The 20,741-nt window shown below is 41.9% G+C and overlaps 1 protein-coding gene across 8 annotated transcripts in view; it reads right to left on the bottom strand.

The window, feature by feature from the left end:
- The window catches only part of NR3C2 (nuclear receptor subfamily 3 group C member 2), a 205,337-nt gene that overhangs the window by 88,847 nt on the left and 95,749 nt on the right, over window positions 1-20,741 (bottom strand). The gene's annotated exons all lie outside the window — the stretch shown is intronic.

A 20,741-nucleotide genomic window follows, 5' to 3' on the forward strand; every position in this document is an offset into this window, starting at 1 on the left:
AAATTCCAGCTGGGGTGCAGTAACAAGAATGTCTTTATCCCTTGTCAAAGCCCTGGAGTCCTCAGTACACGAGGCTGGGAAATGAAGCCTGCTCAAACCTTCCATTCGTACTTCCCCGAATGGCTACGATGTCTTGGTATACAAACCATTTCCTCCTCTAGTGGGCAGTATAAACATAACTGTAAATAGGAGCATCTAAGCGAAAGTGCTAAATTATCTCCCCAGTGTACCAGGACAGGGGAGAGAGAGAGAGAGAGGGTGCACCAGTATGCTCTGAGGCAAACAAAGACACTTCTTCCCTTGTCACTCAATTCTCTTGCGTGCCCCCTGTACTTCTAATATAGATCCACAGTGCCCCCTAGAGCATCTGGTCAGTTGGCACCCTGCTGGGCAACCTGAATAGTTTTATCTAGACTTATGCCACTTTTTTGTGGCATAACACAAAATGCAAACCAAACTTGCACCCCTTTTCTTGAATAGGCTGACTAGTTTCAACCACCTCAGACTTTTGGTTGTAAGTTACCATGGTTCAGAAGGAAGATCCAACCACAACGTAATTTTCTAATTTGCTGGCTAAACCACTGACATGAGAAATGGAGGCTACCGTGGTATTGGACTGACCAGCCATCACTTAACTGTCATTTACTGAGTGGAGATCCCCATAAAAAGGCCCCACACTCCTTCTAGAGCTTTCCTATATATCATCTAACAGGAAGCCAGATGCTCTCTCACACTCAAACCATCCTCTCTGCAATAAACTTGGCATCTTGGGCCCCAAGACAGAACTTGAGTAGGTAATGTGACCAGATAAGCTAGACTGACTTTTTGATTTTATTTTGAATTATGTGTATGTATGTGTATGACTGTTGCCTTCCCTGGTTTTTCCACCTTGTTTCTCTCTTTTTTCTAAATAAACTCCATTTTACATTTGGACATCTGGCTGTGTTGTTTTAAAAGGCATTTCTCACTGAACTCTTCCCTATGAAAAAGACCGCATGGTTACAAAGTTATCACTGGTGTTTTTAAGATTTTAAAGGGGTTTGGGGAAAAACAGTGTTTCTGGGTTTGGGGAAGGAAAGTGTAAAGCACCTTTCTTTTTCCCTAACCTTTTTTCTAGGCTGAAGAGAGGGCTTCTTGGCAATAGGGCTCAAAAATGCCCCAAGCAGCTGGACAGACTAGGGTGTATCAGGAGATTCATCCTGACTGGTGGCAGCCTATCAAAAATTATTTTCCTGGAACCCTCCCTAGTCCCAACCCCAAGAGATCTTGGGGTTGTGGTGGACAGCTCAATGAAGATGTCAACCCAGTGTGCAGCCACTGTAAAAAAAAAAAGGCAAACTCCATGTTAGGCATAACTAAAAAAGGAATTGAGAATAAAACTGCCAATATCATACTGCCCCTATACAAATCTATGATGTGGCCACACTTAAAATACTGTGTCCAGTTCTGGTGACCACACTTCAAAAAAGATATTATAGAGCTGGAAAAAGTGCAGAAATGGGTAACTAAAATGATCAAGGGGCTGGAGCATCTCCCCAATGAGAGAAGGTGGGATTGTTTAGCTTGGAAAAAAGGAGGGTAAGGGGAGGACTTGATAGAGGTCTACAAAATTCTAACCACTACAACACACTGGCTCTGTGAATGAGATGAAGCTGTACTTCGGGGAGCGAATTACAAGCCTTGACACACAGAAAGTATTTCTTCTCACTATCCTATACAGCAGTGGTCCCTGACCTTTTTGGCGCCAAGGACCGGTCCAATTTTTCCACGGACCGGGGAGGGGTTTTTCCGCTGGCGGACTTCCAGCCGCTGGAACGCAAATGGCGTCCACTTCGCAGACGCCATTTGCGTCCCTATTCTTTGCAGTAATAGGCTATGTAAAGATTTATGTAGCCTATTACTTGTAGAACAGGGACACAAAAGGCGTCCGCATAGCGGACGCCATTTGTGTCCCAGCAGCCAGAAGTCCGCCAGTGGCCGGAGCCGGCCAGCAGCTCCACGGACTCTCCACAGAGCAGAGCCAGCCGGGGCCGGTGAGGATTCCGGGGGGGGGGGGGACGGATCGCCTCCCCCCCCCGCAGACCCCCCGTGGACCTAAGGGTTTCGCACACCCCTGCAGCCCAGTTGCTGACAGGCCACGGACCGGTACCGGTCCGCGGCCCAGGGGTTGGGGACCCCTGCTATACATGATAGTGTATAGGTTGAAAATATATTTACGACAACTCACCTCACTCATTACCAGAAGGCTCTTATGCACATCAAAACTTTATGCAGTAAATGTAACATTTGTAATACTGAAATGCTGCTATTGTAGCTGTAGGATGCCGTCAGCATCTGTTAGCATCTGCCAATCAGCACTGGACTGCAACCATTACATAAACAGGGATTGTATATAGAATGGAGTATTGAAATCGTATGTTCCCCATGGGTAACATTGGCAAGGATAAGGGTTTTCCATTTCCTTCCATTTTGTATTTAAACTTAGATTTCAGATCTGGTGATCTATATCATCTTAAAAACAAAGTTAAAAAAGTAGATTACACAATGTAAAGCAGGCCTAAAATAAGAAAACTGCTGCCCATTGCCAATGGTGCCCATAAGCCTAACTAGTTTTGGATAGAGATACACTGTGCCTGGAAAGTTTGGATAGATAATGCAGATGATGACACATTGGTAATCAGCTTCTAAAGAACAAGCTTTGTGAATGATTCCGCAAGCCAAGACTCCCATGTACACTATGGGTCATCCTGTCAAACTACATGTCTTCTAGATTAAGGGCTGGGACACATGTAATAATTGCAGTTTTGCCATCAAGGCCAGCCTGCCCACAGTGAGCAATCCCTTAACCAGCCATAATGTTTAATTAACTTGCTTATCCTGTGGTTCACTGACATTATGTTGAGAATGCCATGTCCCACGGGGAAGAAGGAGAGCAGAGATCTGATATAATGGGAGTGATCTACATGGTAAGAATTTCTAAACATTGGAATTTAGGATGGACATCACTCACCACAGAGTACAGTGAATTTCATGAACTATAAAGGTCATTCATTCATTCAGATAATAACAAAATTACACATACCACCGCAATGCAATACACATTACGCAGGGTGGTTTACATCAGTTAAAATCACAATATTAGCATAAAATAACAGTACTGACACAGTACAAGCATACAGAAGAGATTAAAAAACAAATGTCAGATAATGCAGAGGTAATCTGGGCAAGATCCACAAGATTTGCTTCAGACTTTGCATTAGAATCAGGGATTCAGAAACTTTTTTGGCTTCTCTTTACCAAGTGGTGGTCCTTTCCACAAGATAGCTTGGGAAAAGGTTTGGGACCAGGCTACCTGAAAGACCTATATGAGCTAAACCAGTTTGTAAGATCATCTGGATAGGCCCTTCTTTCGAGATCGCTGCCTTCAGGGGCACATTGGTGGTGACTTGAGAGGGAGGGGCTTTTCGGTGGCTGCTCTCAGGCTATGGAACTCCCCGAGGGAGGCTAGGTTTGCTCTCTCTTTAATGTCCTTCTACCATGGGCAAAGACTGCTTTATTTAAGAAGTTGCTCTGTAACTGGGTCTGGTGGGTTGCGTGCTATTTTTAATAATATTTTTTCTGTAATATACTTTTATTATTTTTAATGTATTGTTTTAATCAATTTTAATTGGTTCTGTAAGCTGCCTCAAGTGCCATTTTTTGGTAGAAAGGCAGGGTATAAATAAAATCAAATAAAAAGCTGCCTTTTTAACTGCACAGCTAGAACCCAGGGCTGTGAAAGGAGGAGGCAAAGCAGTAGCAGCAGTGGCAGAGAAGGAGGTGGTCTGGGAGAGATGTGTACCAAGCTTTTGGAAAGTCTGGCACCGCTCTTTGGCTTTCCCCAACACAGTGGGTGGCTGCTCTTTGCCCATCTGCTACTGTTACTGCTAACTTCTGTCTCTCTTAGCAGACTGTGAGGTTGCTTGATATAGCCTCCATGCCACAGGGGAACTAGGAGGTATTGCCCTTCAAGTACATTTGGAGCAAACTGGTTTGCTCATTACCCTTATTAGCTAATGGCTGATGGTAATGGCTGCGATATCCGAGAGTGAATTTATACATGCCACTTAAATCACATTTGGGACTCTCTCCTGCTATTGGTGTGCATGCGTGAATGGAAGAAATGCAGCTTTAAATGCTATTTAAATCAACTGATTGGCCATGAAGGAAGATGCTTTTTTTCCCCTTGTAAAGGCCATGTTTCTGCATCAGTGTTAGAAGAGTGATCACACACAGTACTTTAATTTTTAAATGGCAGGGAGGGAATCTTGGGTTCTTGCACAATGACATCACTGGTGGGCCTTCAACCTATGCTTTCACCTCAGCAGCTGCCCTGTTTCACTGCACTCACACAGAACAAAAGTTCCAAGTCGAAACGGCAATGACACAGTTTGGTAACGGTGACAGGGTGGAACCACCTGCATTACCGGCCCTCCCACCCTGTTGCCTTCACCATTCCTCCCTCTCCTGCTCTCTTTTGGAGAGAACCTTCTTGTCAATTTCAGTTTCAACTGTTACAAGTAAAGGGGCTGCAGACATGGGGGAAGCCTGGCCAGTTTTATCCCCTATGTTGTCGGTTTCTCTATCTACCTACCTACATACCTACACAGGAGCCTTGACATTCATACATTTTCTTTTTAAGGAGAATTGTGATTTCTAGGAGAACATGAAAAGAAAAAAATTAACCAAAGGGGTTCTGGATCTTGGATCTCAAGACACTAGGTAGTCCTGGGAAATGCTGCAACTGGAGTGTCCCAGATCATGGTCATTTTCCAGGATGATGCTGAGTATACGTTGAAGCTCTTTTAGCTTGTGCCTCTCTCTTTTTGCCCAGTGGTGGTCCTTTCCATCTGGCTGCCATCAGAAAATTTGTCTTTTTCCCCAGCATAGCTAGAGCCCAGGGCTCTTAGCTGTGAAAAGGAAAAAGAAAAGCAAAGTCAGTAGTGGGGGTGGGTTGGGGGAGGGTGTCAGAGGAAATTTGTATTGGGCTTTTGGAAAGTCTAGTGCAGTATCCAGAGTAGGAAAAGGGGGGTGCGTAGTTTCCATCACTAACTGCAGGGGAAGTGGTAGCAGTCAAAGGGGGTAATGTGCATTAACTGAAATAGTGGGGAGATGTATAAAGTGCTTTAAACTCCATGTGTAATTTTGGCCTTATGCTTCTTTAAATACAGAGTCTATGCTGTGTACTGCATGTTGATTTAATGAAAGGTAGGGCTACAGGATCCCTTTTCCTGTTCTCAAGCCCTTGACCTGGGATGAGCTCAACAGTGACCTTTACCTCTCATCTTTTCCTCCTGCACACAACATAAATTCCACCACCTTAAAAGCTCACTAATTTTAACTCTGTCATCTTTGTATGATACAAGGTAAAAATATCCCCAGAAGAGTTTTAGATCGAGTTCCAAATTTATTCAGCTATACAAAGAATATTTCATAATTGTGCACAGCTACATAAATGGCATATCATGGTGTCAGGATAATTTGACATTAGAAACTGGAAGTCTGCAGTCTAAAAATTCCCAGGCATCAAGATTATGTGACTGTCAGATTTATTATGAAAAATGGGAGTTCACATATTGCACTTTTTTGGCCACATAAGCTAGGCACACCACAAGGGCTTGGGCATGCCAAGTGCAATTTTTAAAAAAAAAACCTTTGCAAGAAGTCTCTCATACAATATCTCAATCTTGATTTTGCAAGTTCACTGAGTTTCAAAAGTGATTGGCCATGTGGCTTCTGTTCAAGAAACGCAAACCCCAAAGCTCCACTGGGCACATGGCATGTTTCTTTAGATCCCAGTCTCTAATTTCTTTATTAGGGTTAAAATACATGCAACTGCCTTTGTAACATTTTATGGGTGCACCAGCTGAGTTAGGGAGAGGTCAAGTAGTTTATCCTAGGTCATGTCACAAATATCAGTGGCTCAGACCAGATTAAGAGCTAGGATTGTATTGGCTCTGAGCCCCTTACATGCATCTAACTACACTGCTTTTTTAAATGATGCTGCATTCAGTGTATTAATCCCACACTAGAAATAATGCCACCCCTCCTGTTTTGCCTCTGCTAATCTGTGAGGCTTAGTAGCCCTGCTCATTGTGATATTTATACATTCATTACGTAACAGCATAACACTGTCTGACAGTCACTGGATGATGATAATGGCTTATTTATTACATAGTTCAGGAAAGACATTGCGCGCGCGCGCACACACACACACACATATATATATATATATATATATATATATGCAATGTAATTTTACATTACAGTTGTGGAGAGAAGTGATATCTATTCCTCCTGAGCAGCAATAAGGGTGGTAGTTACAACAATTCAGACCTATATTTGTAACCTGATACTGGGTGACATTAAACGCGGTTTCATACTTGATTTGAGCAATGTATCTGCAGCTCAGTTCTCATTGGATTTACTCGGTCAAATGAAACAGAAGACGGAGAACCTACGAACATCACCGTATCACAACAGAAGCATTTACCTTGAAAACAGCAACAAAAATCCATGGCTTTTCCCAATTCTTCTAGCACTTAGACCCCATATAATTTCTGCAAATTACAGAATTTGGGGCACAGAGGTATCCCAATATCATAAACTGTATGTATCAAACTTTCCTATTGTTTTAAAGCAGGAGTGTAGACCCTCAGGCTTGGGGTCCCGATCCGGCCCATCTGGGGTCCCAAAATGGCCCTCAGGGGTTCCCCAAAGGGCCACACCGTCCTCCCCTAGCCCCACACCCTTTCCTCCATCCACTGATAGTTTGGTAGTTTCCCCAGCTTTTGTGCAGTTTTTTCTCATTTCTAAAAGGTTGAAATGCCTCTTCTAAGACTCAGTTACTGGCACTAAGAGTTCCCCATTTTATTTTAAAATAAAATAAGTTTATTTTAAGCTAAAATATGCTGGTGTTTTTGGCCCCACCACTTTTGCCTTTACTGGAAGGCAAAGAGAAGTCCTGAACGTTTCTCTGAAATAGAATTTGGCCCTTGGGGCACACTCCTGTTTTAAAGATAGAGTATATCCTAATTGCTTGCTGTAATGACTTCATTCTTAAGACCTGAATCCTTAGGCTTGAACCTTTCTGCACAGATGAGACAAAAGTTTAAAAATTGACAGCACTTATCTTCTGCCATGAGGTGCAAAACAAAAGGCAAGACATAAGACCAGACAGGCCTTCAGTCTATATGAGAGCCAGCTTCCCCAAAGTGGTGCCCTCCAGATATTTTGAACTCACGTCGGTCCCAGCCAGCATGGCCAATATTTAGGAATGTTGGGAGATGTAGTCCAAAACATCTAGAAGACCCAAAGTTGGAGGGGGCTGGGCCAGGTACAAGATTGATTTATTTACTGATTGTGTATAGCCACCCCATAACACAGATTCTTTGAGTGGATGACAAAACAAATACAATAATTCAAATACAATATGTGTCCTTCCTATGTGGTTCAGAACACACTAGCTCCCAAGAAGCTCTCCTACACAACCTCCACTGAAATGAATGGAAGACTTCAAGTGCAAATGAAAAGGAGCATTTTAAGAGTACCCAGCTCCCATTCCTTTCAATGGGATTTGCACAGGAGCATTTCCAAGTGGTTTGTGCTTTTGGAGGAAATAGCTCAGCACACTGACTTCCCATCCAGTCTAGACACACATTAGGGGCTAGGAATGAATACTTTAGATCTCCACAAATGACAACATGCCTGATGCCAGATCTGAAATGTCTGTGACACAGAAGCCCTTTTCAGATGTTGCTGTCCACACATACGGCTAAATGCATAGATGCGTGGCTCTGGTGCAGATTTCACATACCCCGTTGCTCCCATCCACACAGTGAGCAGAACGTCTGCAAAGAAGAAGTCTCCATAAAAAGGTAAAGGTGTCCCCAACCAGTCATGTCCGACTCTAGGGTAAGGTGCTCATCCCCGTTTCTAAGCCGAAGAGCCAGCGCTGTCCGAAGATGCTTCCGTGGTCATGTGGCCGGCATGACTGAACACTGAGGTGCACGGAACGCTGTTACCTTTCCCGCCGAAGTGGTACCTATTTATCTACTTGCAATTTCTTGCTTTCGAACTGCTAGGTTGGCAGAAGCTGGGACTGAAGACGGGAGCTCACTCCGTCACGCAGCACTCGGGTCTCGAACTGCTGACCTGCCGACCTTCCAGTCTGCAGTTCAGCATCTTAACCACTAAGCCACCGCGGCCCCACTAAGAAGTCTCCATGCATTCAGCTAAAAGTTCAGAGGCTTCCCCTTTGAAAACATCAACGCTCAAAAGTGTTGCATCAGTGGGATGGTGGGGCACAAGATGTCAAAGGTGGGTCCAGTAGACACAGTTCCCTCTCCAGGTTTAGCAGTACCTGTGGGGGGAGAATTTCTGGATAGGGCTAGAGAGCTATTAGCAATGCTGCCATCTCATTTTATTCAATTGTAGTATTAAAAGCATAAGAATAGATATTATAACATTTTAAAAGCTTTCACTATTTTGTTATTACTAAGTCGCATAAAAACCAAGTATGTGATAGATCTTTGTTAAGTTCGTTACGCAACAGTTCTGCACATCTAGCAATATTAAGAAGCAAGTGACTTTTATATACCAAAAAAAAATAGATAAGTTGAAGAAAAGAACAGTTGACAAAAGAGTAATGTTCCACTTGTTTAATGTGTGTGTGTGTGTGTGTGTGTGTGTGTGTATTCTGGGTTATTATTTCTAGTTCAGAAATAATCTGTCAGAATGGCTTAGTAGCACTGCATCACAGAGTAGATGTATATATAGTAGTTTCCTGCACTGAGTTCACATTTCTCTTCCTCAGAGTAATTAGTAGCATGGCCCACATTTACAGAAAATGAGTGGAAATAAGCTGAATTTGATGTGTTTAATAGTGTAAATGGTGGATGTAAACCACTGACCTTGACAAACTATTGCCATAAGCCCATTTTTTGCCTTTCCAACTTGGCTTAAGAAATATTTATATAGAATATTAATTAAAAAGAACAGATTTTGTGGGGGGGGGATAATCAGTATTTTAAAAGCTGATTATATGGGTTATTATCCCTCTAAAACCAGATGTCAAGTATATGAGGAAAATTTCAAACCAAGATGATAAAGCATGTGTGGATTGAATGCTTGCTTTAAAGTCCTGACTACTAAACCCTGAATAAAGTTGTTCTAAAATTCCTCTATTTTATTTAAGCCTAAGTATGGACTCATCTGTCTACATCTTTTTAGTAACAATAACACAACATATTTGAGAATACTTCCAACCTTGCAAATTTGCAATTTTAAATGTTAACTACCATTGCAAAGGAAAGGATTTTTTTTATTCAGCAAAATCAAATGAATAGGATGATACAACATTTTCCTAGGATATTTTAAGTAGCCAGTTATTTGTCTTGCCCCCCAATTTTATTCAAACTATATGTAATTCACATCATAAAGTAACTAGAGTAGAATACATTTGAAACCATGTGCAAAGAACAGTCATTGATCAAGCTGCTTTGACTGCATAAAAATATTCATTGGGGCTGAATTCTATGCAAGTTTAGACAAAAAATGTCCTACAACTCCCAGCATGCACCAGCCAGCCATGGCTAGCTGAGGCATGCTGTGAGTTTTATGACTTTTTTTCTATCTAAATATGCATAGGAGCACCCTTTCTAATTCTTTCTGTCTTTGCCATGGAATGGCAAGCACAGTTTCAATACTGTAACTTAGTTCCCTATTAAGTTACTTTTAAAACAAACAGTTCTCTTCTCTTTCACAAGCATACCTGTCATTGTTGCCACTGTAACTTTATTATCCCAGATTCTAACACCAGATCTCCAGCTATATTCACCTGTGAATACTAATATCTGATTTTAATCCTAACGGTTTCCTCCTACAATTGTTTCCAAAATCCACTCATTATTTATATTTTTATATTGTCTGGTTCATCTACTGTGAATAAACTTAAAATGGATCTGATGAGAAGTTATTAAGTAGTGACAGGTAAACTCCCTTCAGCTTGTTTTGGAATGAGGTCTGTATCTATGAGCTCTTTCAGAGACATTTTCCCCAACCCCCATTTTTCCCCCATGATTCCTCTCCCAATTCATAATGCCCCAGCTCATAACGTTGCCTGCACCTTATAATGTTTCTTTATCAGTTTTAACTGACTGATGTTGATTTACTTTTGTTTATGTCCCAAACCTGGTGCCCTCTGAGTGTTTTGAACTATAACTCGCATCACCCAATCCAGCATGGCAAATGGCTATGGATGATGGGAGTTGCAGTCCAAAACATCTGAAGGGCCCCAGGTTGGGGAAGGCTGTCGCAGACACTAATCACAGTTCAGACAGAACTGGGCAAAAGCCCCCAAAGGGTGATTTTTAAGGTTCCAGAGAAAGCTCCAGATTTTTAAGGCTCTGGTGCTATGTAATCCCTGAGACTGTCTAACCAAGCAGAGACTTGTGATTTTTGTGAAGTTTACTTAACTGTTAAATAAAAGGATCTTCACTGGAGACACTTTTGTACATGCATTTTCAAAGCAACCTGAATACTTCTTTGAAGGTGCATATGAAGATGCCACAAGACTCTGTTATTTGTGCAGAATCTTGTTTGACATTCTAAGCTGCAAAAGAATTTCTTGGGGAAATGACACTCAATTCAGAATATATCTGAACATTTGACCTGAACAAATCCATATTGTAAACCAAGTAATTATGAACTTCAGCTAGTTGTGAGGCTAAAAAAAACCTTTTAGTATTCCTAAAAACTAATAGGCGGGCCCAGAAAAGTAAGCACAATATTGCTCTCGTAGTCATATGGAACATTTTCTCTTTTTAAACGCATTTATGAAGTCATAAGAGCCAATTAAGGGATGGGACAGAAGCAAAGATTTAGTACTATATTTTCAAGATTACATTTGGTGTGCCTGCCCTCCACAACAGAAGTCAGCAGCAATAATAAGCTCCAGACTGCATTCATTCATTCATTTTTATACCACCCAATAGCCGAAGCTGTCTGGGCGGTTCACAAAAATTTAAACCACAGTAAACCAGAAGTAAACAGCATATAGTTAGTTCAAAAATTGTGCTAGGCCCCAATTCCTTTTTAGAACTCTTGGGTTTTCACACCTTGCCAGCCAACCAAACCACTGGTCTTTTATCCCCATCTGGTCCCTTACACATCATACATCCAAGGCAACCCGCATTCTAACTCTTGTGACTAACACCAAACCTTCCAAATCATACAATGCCCAGCAGTTTAAAATGTTCCCAGCATTTTAGTATCCTCTGCTATGGTCCATGGGGTCACGAAGAGTCGGACACGACTTAACGACTGAACAACAACAACAAATATGGAGACCCTTAAGACTCTCTGACAAGATACTGTAGTCATTCAAGGTACTGCCCTGCAAGCCTGCATATGCTTTGGCCTGTTATCATTCAAAAACCAAAAATGTACATTGTACTTGGCAGGCGGAACTTGTAACTTCCCATGCCGTTTTCTAAGGACAATGTAAGGTCACAGTACATAACCTACTTCTGTAAACATGTTCATTTTCCTTACTGACTTGCCATACTTACCCTTCCCAGAGAAAACTATATTCCTGCAACCTATTCCTGGCTCTAGCCATCATATAACTCAAGGTCACAGACTAGGCTAATGAATTAACAAGGCCCATCTATCTCAGCCCTAATCTGAACCAGTAGGCAGTTCTCTTATCCAAACAATGTGGGTCATGTACATCATAAATGACAGGACACCATTTCCACAGGACATCACAGAGCAGGCATCATAAAGCATTTCAGCTGCAAAGATTAAGCTCTACATGTTCAAAATCAGAAGTTTTATTTATGAGTCATCAATGGGAAGCACCTGTATTACGTTTAACCTAGGGGAACACCACAGACATACCTGTTCCTCTGTAAAAATGGAGCAAGGGTGTTCAATCCAGCAAACTGCCGAATGGCTGCAATTTCTAATCAGGATGGTGAAAATTAATTGCTTTGAAGTGATTTTTTGATATATAGCAGTCTCTCCCAAAAAAATCATTTTAAATGAGAGGGATTTCCTTATATACTCCCCACTTCTCCCCATGCTTGGAGGACTTCTTTTTCTCCTCTACTTTTGTTACAGAAGAACATAACAGGCTTCCTTATACCAGGTCAAATGATTTGTCCACCTAACCCAGTATTCTCAACTATGACTTGTAGCGGCTCTTCAGGGACACAAGCAGAGGTCTTTCACATCAACTGTAACCTTATCCTCCTAACAGGAAATGTACCTAAACTATCCTGCCAGGGTAGTCACGTGAGGTAGAGGAAAGTCAGTGGTGGAGGTGCTGCTAAGATGAAGATAGCATGTTTTGAGAGAGGCTATGTAGTAGAATTCGGTCAGGGGACAGGAGAGTGGATTTTGCAGAGAGAGAGAGAGAGAATGTAAGTAAAATGGCAGAAGGCATAAGCCCTAATGACGCACTTGGTACTGATGGATATCAAACATGTGAAATGGGTAGTGAGAAAATGCAGGCTTGCTCAACAACACCCCGCCCCTGCCTATGCACTAGCCACAACCCAAAGGCACCATGTGTTCAACGTCCATGAGGTGAGACTGGCTTCTGCCATTGTGGTTACCACTGCACCCTCTCTTGATTTGGAAAACCCACTCCACTCTTCTCCAGACCAATTTCTACCACATAGAATGTTTTGAGAGAGACTATCTTCATCTTATCAACACCTCCAATACTACCTGACTCCCCACTACTCCATGTTCAGTACCCTGGCAGTAACCCTGTTGCTTCGACGGTCAGTAAAATGCCCAGGCACGCTCTAGACTCTCAATAAATGTTAAATATTTCAGACTTCAAATGGTGATTGTGATTGGCTGCTAACAGATTATCCATCCACTTCATTGGACATCCAAGTTTTCTTTCAAGTATATTGTTGAATGAACATAAAATGTTGAATTCATTCATTGTAGATAAACTTGAGTTCCCTTGTACTAAAACTAAGCACTCATGCCTTTAGGGAGAATAAAGTTTGCTTACATGAGCATAATCAAAACAATTCTAAAGTAAATATATGCTCAAAGAATTCTGAGAAAAGTAGAGTTCTCTCGTCACTATCGCAATGCAATAACATGAGCGAGAGTGCTGATGCACTCATATCCGGCTGTTGGACTTCCCATGGGCATCTGGTTGGCCACTGTGCAAACAGAATGCTGGACTGTCATTGCTCTTTTAATGTTCTTTTTGTTCTAACCAAGCTTAGTTTGAGGAGGGTAACCATCCTGGGAATTTGTTTTAAGGGTGGGATAGAAATCCCCACAAGAGCAGTCTTAGTTAATGGATTAAACAGAGAGTACTGTGGCACCTTAAAGATGAACAAATTTATTCTGGCATAAGCTTTTGTGGACTACAGTCAACGACACCAGATGCATGGAACATTATTGAGAGTTTCAGGTATAAATCCAGTACATATCATTATGCAGAAAACAAACTACAGTCTATTATCTGGCAAAGGTAGAAAGGTAGATTATCCATGAAAGGATCTAGTTAATTATGGTTGATCTATTTATAGGCTTTATACCACATGTCAGAAATGAAAGCATACTCAGCTAATTTAACTGTTCTAAAAGCAAATATTGATACAGACTACCTTACTCACCTGATGTAAAGCACGGGTGGGGAACCTCCAGTCCAAGGGCCTGATGTGGCCCATGGAGCCTCTCCATCTGATCCATAACTTCCTATCCTTAGCCCTCCTCCCCCTCAGACTTTGAAAAAGCCTTCCTTTGGCTTCAGTAGAAGGCTTTTTCCCAGCCTAATTGCAGCTTTGTGGGCGGGGGGGGGAGAGAGTTATACAGTAGCGTGTGTGTGTGTGTCAGTGTGTGCATGTGCATGATAAGTGGGTATTATGTGTGTGTGAGTGGCATGTGGGTGTGTGTATGAATGGAGACGTGAAGGGTGTATGAATGTGTGAGAGTGTGAGAGTGTGAGAGTGTGAGAGTGTGAGGGGTGGCCCTGCCCCATATCAGCACTGGCTAAGCCCATTTTGAGCTTCGGCCCTGCCCACTTCTGGCATGCGTCCCCCAGCAAGTTGCCATCAGGGCAACAAGGCTCTTGGACCAAAAATGTTTCCCCATCCCTGGTCTAAAGCTATTCACCATGTGGATCACCCTGAATGCATATGTGGTTGTAACACATGAATGGTAAATTCCTGGTGGCCATTGGTTTGGGCATTGAGACTCCACACATGATTGGGGCAGTCTACGTGGCGACTGGCTTTCACAACTGTGACAGATCTGGGAAGGAAGATTTTCCCTTACTGCTAGACCCCTTTTCTGCAAAGGGTTCAGCCAAGAACGAATCACTGATGGGCTGCCACCAGAGGCTGATCCTTGCCTGAACACCATAGGCTGTCCATCTAAACGGGGAGTTCTAAGCACTATTGCCAAGGAGCCCACCTTTTAGTCCAGCTCTAGAAACAAAATAAAAAGGAAGGCACTTTGGATTTACTTTCCCAAAGCCCAGGGATCACCAAATCTTACAGAAACATATGAGCTATTGCTGGAACACAAGGTGGTAGTTTAACAACTGTGAAAAACATGGGGAGGATTTTAGCTTAAAAAACCTTCTTTTTAAAACAATGCAGCCAAATGTCAAGGAATAAAAAGTGGTTTATTTGGGAAAGGGGGGGAGGGAGAGGGGAAAAAAGGGAAGGCAATAATCGCACACACAAAATTCCAAATAGAATCAAAAGGTCAATCAAACCTAACTTGTACATATTACCTACTTGAGTAGAACAGTAGGTGTGAGAGCATGTGCAAAGTTACTTGCAGAGCAGATGGTCTGATCTTTGCACTCCTGGTTGGGTGATTTCAAGACAGAGGTAAGGCTTTGGTTATTTATGGGAATTTGAGACCATTTATGGGAATTTGAAACTAGTGAAAACTGCCCCTTAATAAAGACAGGTCGTTGTTTTGTCCAATGGTGAGAGCAGCTACATCTCTGACATAAGTGGTCTTGCTAACCAAACAGAAAATTATTTAGAGGTAGTTTCCACAACTTTAATAATTCTGAACATCCATTATAGAAGAGGTGCTGTAATAAAAAAGGATTAACCTCAGAAAGTATATTGGGAATAAAAGACAGGATACGTGTCTGTTGCAGACTTCCAGAAAACTATTCTTATCACAGACACTCTATAGGGCATTGTTGCTTTGTTCAGAATATAGGGATCATCACAATAACTTACATCCTGCTCCTGGCACTTCCAGTGGCTTATATGGTTGAATACACAAAGCGAAGAGAGGTAAAGGAAGGAAGAATCAGGAGTACAGACCTCTCTTCATATCCCCATTCACTGTTTGTGTGAACTTTATAGGAATAAGGACCACTATTGTCTTTGCAAAGGTGTCCCTGTCCACTACAGAAAGAATGGCTCCATGTAAGCAGAGAATCTCTTGGACAGCCCCACATGAACATTTCACTGAACATGCCTCCCAAAGAAAGATACTGCATCGCGCATTGCCATTCTTGAAGTATGTGTGAATATTAGAAAAGTAAAGTGCACCACTCTAAACAGCCTCTACTGTGGTACCTAGCAATTCACATGAATGCAGCCTTAGTTGAAATCAGGAGCCCCTGTTGAATGAGAGGCTCTTGACACGTTTCTGTTTCATCTCTGAATAAAAGAGAGGCGTGGGTGGATTTCACAATTCACTGCAAGCCCAGAGAGTTCAGAAAACAAACTGGCAGTGAGCAGGAGGCATGGCTGGAGTTTCCATGGATTGATCCATAGAGAGCTTCGGCTATTGGGCAGTATAGAAATAAATAAATAAATAAATAAATAAATAAATAAACAAATCTATACCAAGCACCCCAGGTATCCTTGTTTATGTGAACAACCCTCTATAAGTGGTGCTCATTCACTCCAGAGCACAGCAAACCTAGCTATTGTAGTACATGTAGTCACTCCACGACAGTACACCTTCCTATCAATATCATCACACTACAATAGGAGTACATAAAGGGGAAGATCCTTGTTTTTTATTTATTGTTTTATATCTATGACTACTTCATAACCAAAACAAACCACCAGAGGTGTCAGGAGTGGGCAGAGAGAGAAGGTGGGGAGGGGAAAAAATGACCCATGTGAACTCCTATACTGGCTTAGTGACGATTAGATCACCATTAAAATTGCCTCCACCACTACCCCCCGCTGAAACCCACTGAAAGTAACCCAGCCACCAGAGCATCAAAAAAGTTGCCATGGGAACAAAGGCTGGTTTCTAGTCAGCCAAAAGAATTCTTTACTCCTGTTACTCTTGTTTATGTCAATTATTTTCAATCGTGAAAGTCATTCCTTTGGGGAGGGACTTGTGCAGGTTCTGGCCAAGAGACAAAAGATGTCCATAGTTTGCCATAAAGCATCTATATGGCCATATATTATGAGTCTAGAGAATATTAAAAATGCCCTGGAACTCTACACAGTATTAACGTTACAAGGTAGACAAACCAAAACAGAAAGCTGGTAATACAACAGTTAACAGTGCTGACAATTAGTGACTATATTTTGTAGCGTCTCAGTAAATCATTTTGCCTTGCAGTCTGTTGAAGCCTATGGGAGAACTGTAGGAATGGTACTTGGTAATTACCGTCATGGACATTTAAAATATACTATCTGTTAATATTTTTAATTAAATTATAATTCAGAGACACTATAATATGTTGAAAACAAATCATTCTTATGAATTGTCAAAGGTGCATTTTACAGCAATCAAACATATGAAGAAGCCTTACACTGAGTCAGACTAACAGTCTATCTAGACCAATATTGTCTACTCTGACATGCAGCAGCTCTCCAGGGTCTATTCTCTTTGAGAAATCATGGAGGACGGGGGAAGTGCCAGATGACTGGAGCAGGGCTAATGTTGTCCCTATCTTCAAAAAGGGTAAAAAGGAGGAACCTGGGAACTACAGACCAGTCAGTCTGACATCAATCCCTGGGAAATTCTGGAGTGGATTATAAAGCAATCAATCTGTAAGCACTTTGAAAACAATGCAGTGATTACTGGAAGCCAACATGGATTTGTCATGAACAAATCCTGCCAGATGAATCTAATCTCATGTTTTGATCAGGTAACCTTCCTTGTGGACTGTGGGAATGCTGTGGACATAATATACCTCGACTTCAGCAAAGCTTTCAACAAAGTGCCCCATGATATCCTGATGAGTAAACTCGCTCAAAGATGGCTAGATGAAACAACTATCAGGTGGATCCACAGTTGGCTATAGAATCAGACTCAAAGAGTGCTGATCAATGGGATCTTCTCAAACTGGGGAGAGGCAACAAGTGGGGATACCGCAGAGCTCAGTCCTGGGCCCAGTGCTCTTCAACATTTTTATTAATGACTTGGAAGAGGAGGTACAGGGATTGCTGATCAAATTTGCAGATGACACAAAATTGGGCAGGGTAGCAAATGCCCTGGAAGACAGAAACAAAATTCAAGGTGATCTTGATAGGCTGGAGCGCTGGGCAGAAAACAACAGAATGACATTTAATAGGGATAAATGCCAAGTTCTGCACCTAGGAAAAAGAAAACCAATGCACAGTTACAAGATGGGCAATACTTGGCTCAACAATACTACAAGCGAGAAGGATCGTGGAATTGTTATAGATCACAAGCGAATATGAGCCAACAATGTGATGTGGCTGCAAAAAAGGCAAACGCTATTTTGGGCTGCATTCAGAGAAGTACAGCTTCCAGCTCACATGAAGTACTAGTTCCCCTCTATCAGCACTGGTTAGGCCTCATCTGGAATCCTGTGTCCAGTTCTGGGCACCACACCTTAAGAAGGATGCATACAAATTGGAGAGGGTTCAGAGGAGGGCAACAAAGATGATCAAGGAACTGGAAACAAAGCCCTAAGAGGACAATCTGAAAGAACTGGGAATGTTTAGCCTTGAGAACAGAAGACTGAGGGGAGATAGGATAGCACTCTTCAAGTATTTGAAAGGTTGCCACAGACAGGAAGGCCAGGATCTCTTCTCGATCATCCCAGAGTGCAGGACATGGAATAATGGGCTCAGGTTACAAGAAGCCAGATTCCGGCTGAACATCAGGAAAAACCTCCTGACTGTCAGAGCAATACAACAGTAGAAACAATTACCTAGGGAGGTAGTGGGCTCTCCCACACTGGAGGCATTCACGATGAAGCTGGACAGCCATCTGTCAGGGATGCTTTGACTTGGATTCCTGCATTGAGCAGGGGGTTGGACTCGATGGTCTTGTAGGCCCCTTCCAACCCTACTATTCTATGATTCTGTGATTCTAACCCTTTTAAGTGGAGACATCAGGAACTGAAGTTGGGAATTTCTGCATGCAAAGCATGTGCTCTACCACTGCACTATGGCCCTCCTATAGATTTCAACAAGATTTTAGTGTAGCTATTTAATTTGAAGGAGTTCATGGTCTGAAGCCCACAGATACAAGTGCCAGCTCACACTATTGGATATTTTATCAGAGCATTTAAAATAATGCACATGTTTCTTTTACCCTACCTATACATTTATTGGTACATCCAAATGGGCTCATATTTTTAATGCCATCTTCTACTGTGTGAAAAAGGAAACACAAACTGATCTATTTGCCTTCACAGAATTTCAGATAGGAAATCAGAAAAATGTTGAGCACCCAAACAAGTACAAAATGTGCTTGGCACAGAGCTTCTGTGCTTTCATCGATACCCGTAGACTTAAACAGAGGCAATGCCTTGCAGTAAGACAGTCAAAGGAAAAGGGGGGCAAAACATAAACTTCGCATTGGCTTAAATCCTGGTGGTGTACAGTAAATACTATGTTCGTTGATACCAATGCAAAAGCCATACGTAAGGGGCATTGTAGAATTAGGTCGATGTGACAAAGATAGAGAAGCTGGTTATTGAAAGCAAACCATAAGACATATATTTAAATCTTAAAAGTGCAATCAAACAGCAAATAACCCATGTTGCAGGCCACAAAAGCTAACAAACTGCTGAAGCAGAACTACACTTTTACATGTACTTCACTGTCCATTCTGAACATAATTTTGAGCCTCAAGTCAGATAAGAGGATTCATAGTATTTGCTTTTCCTACCAACTGCTCTACTATTTTTTACTCGGCACAGAATTTATCCCTGGACAAGTAATTGAAGTATTATTTACAAAAGAACCCTGTGATCCATTCTCACTGATCTTAACTAGTAAGTCTGGGATACAGCTGAGGGGCCAAGAACTAGAGAATTTCCCAACTCTCCTCCAAATCTCTCTAATGTCAGATTTGGCAGGAAGGGTATTAATAATCATTTATTAAAATACCTATAGAACCATTAAGTAAGTAAGTAAGTAAGTAAGTAAGTTAGTGATTGATTGATTGATTGATTGATTGATTGATTGCATTTATATCCCACCTTTCTTCCTCTTGCAAGGAACCCAAGGTGGCTTACCTCCTCCTCCTCCTCTCCATTTTATCCTCACAACAACAACCCTGTGAGGTAGGTTGGGCTGAGAGTCTGTGACTGGCCCAAAGCCACCCAGTGAGCTTCCATGGCTGAGTGGGGACTAGAACCCAGATCTCCCGGCTCCCAGTCCAACACTCTAGCCACTACATCACACTGACTCTCTGTGATATAAGTTCATATCACATTTGTCTGTGCACCAACCCTGTGAGGCAAGTTAGACTAATAGATAGTGACTTTGAACCTAGTTTCCAATATGCAGATTCAACACCTGACAGATTTTAAAAATAAATCTTCCTTCTCCCTTTCCTATATATTGGTTTCCCATATACTGCCTTATCAAAAGAAAACACAAGGTGCCTAACATTTTACAATCAATAAAACAAGCTAACAACAAAACAACCAAGAAAAGAAAAGCTAAATGCAGCAGAAAAATGACCAAAATCAACACAAGCACTAAATGCTCTCTGAGTTAATAGCAATAAAGAGACAGCTAAACAGCCAGCCAAAACCAAAATGGGAAACAATTTCAGCTTAACATGAAGAGCCATTTTTGCACTTGTGCTTCAGAGTACTTTCTGTCTTTCTCCCTTCTCACCAATATCCCAGCTGCCAGGTCTGTATTCAGTCTTCGGATTCTTGCATCCCTAGTCCTTTGCCTCTCCCATCATGTTCAATCTCTTCTCGTCTAAGTCTTTAACTTTTTCCATTTTCTTATCATTTCTCCTTCCCGATTACAGGAGCTTCTGTCAACCCCCATTTCCCATCACAATAATGACTCTTGTCCATTCTCTCTTCTCCCTGGTTTTGATATTCTATTCATATGACTGTACTGTCTTGAGAAAAGGAACAAAGAGTCTTGTGGCACCTTAAAGACTAACAACTTTATTATGGCATAAGCTTTTGTGGACTAGAGTGCACTTCATCTGTTGTGTCAAGTGCTATCTTCAGTTGCAGAGAGAGATACACGCGTGGGCGTGGGAGAGAAAGGAGAAAACACCCAAATCGAGCTGAAACAAAATCATGCTCCATCCATCATCTTTGCACAGATCTCCTAAAGTATCAGGTGACACATACACAAACCACTACGTTGTTAGGCAAAACGCTCCTCTCTCCCCTAGTTTGTTGCTATCTATACATGCCCCGTCAGAGTCTGAGGGAGGCATATGCCCAGGTTAAAAAATTGCAGAGCTTTGAGAATTTTTTTCTGTAATAA

This window comes from Heloderma suspectum, chromosome 5, assembly GCF_057233095.1.
Source record: "Heloderma suspectum isolate Gila_16-S chromosome 5, 16-S_ref, whole genome shotgun sequence".
NCBI classification, from domain to species: domain Eukaryota; kingdom Metazoa; phylum Chordata; class Lepidosauria; order Squamata; family Helodermatidae; genus Heloderma; species Heloderma suspectum.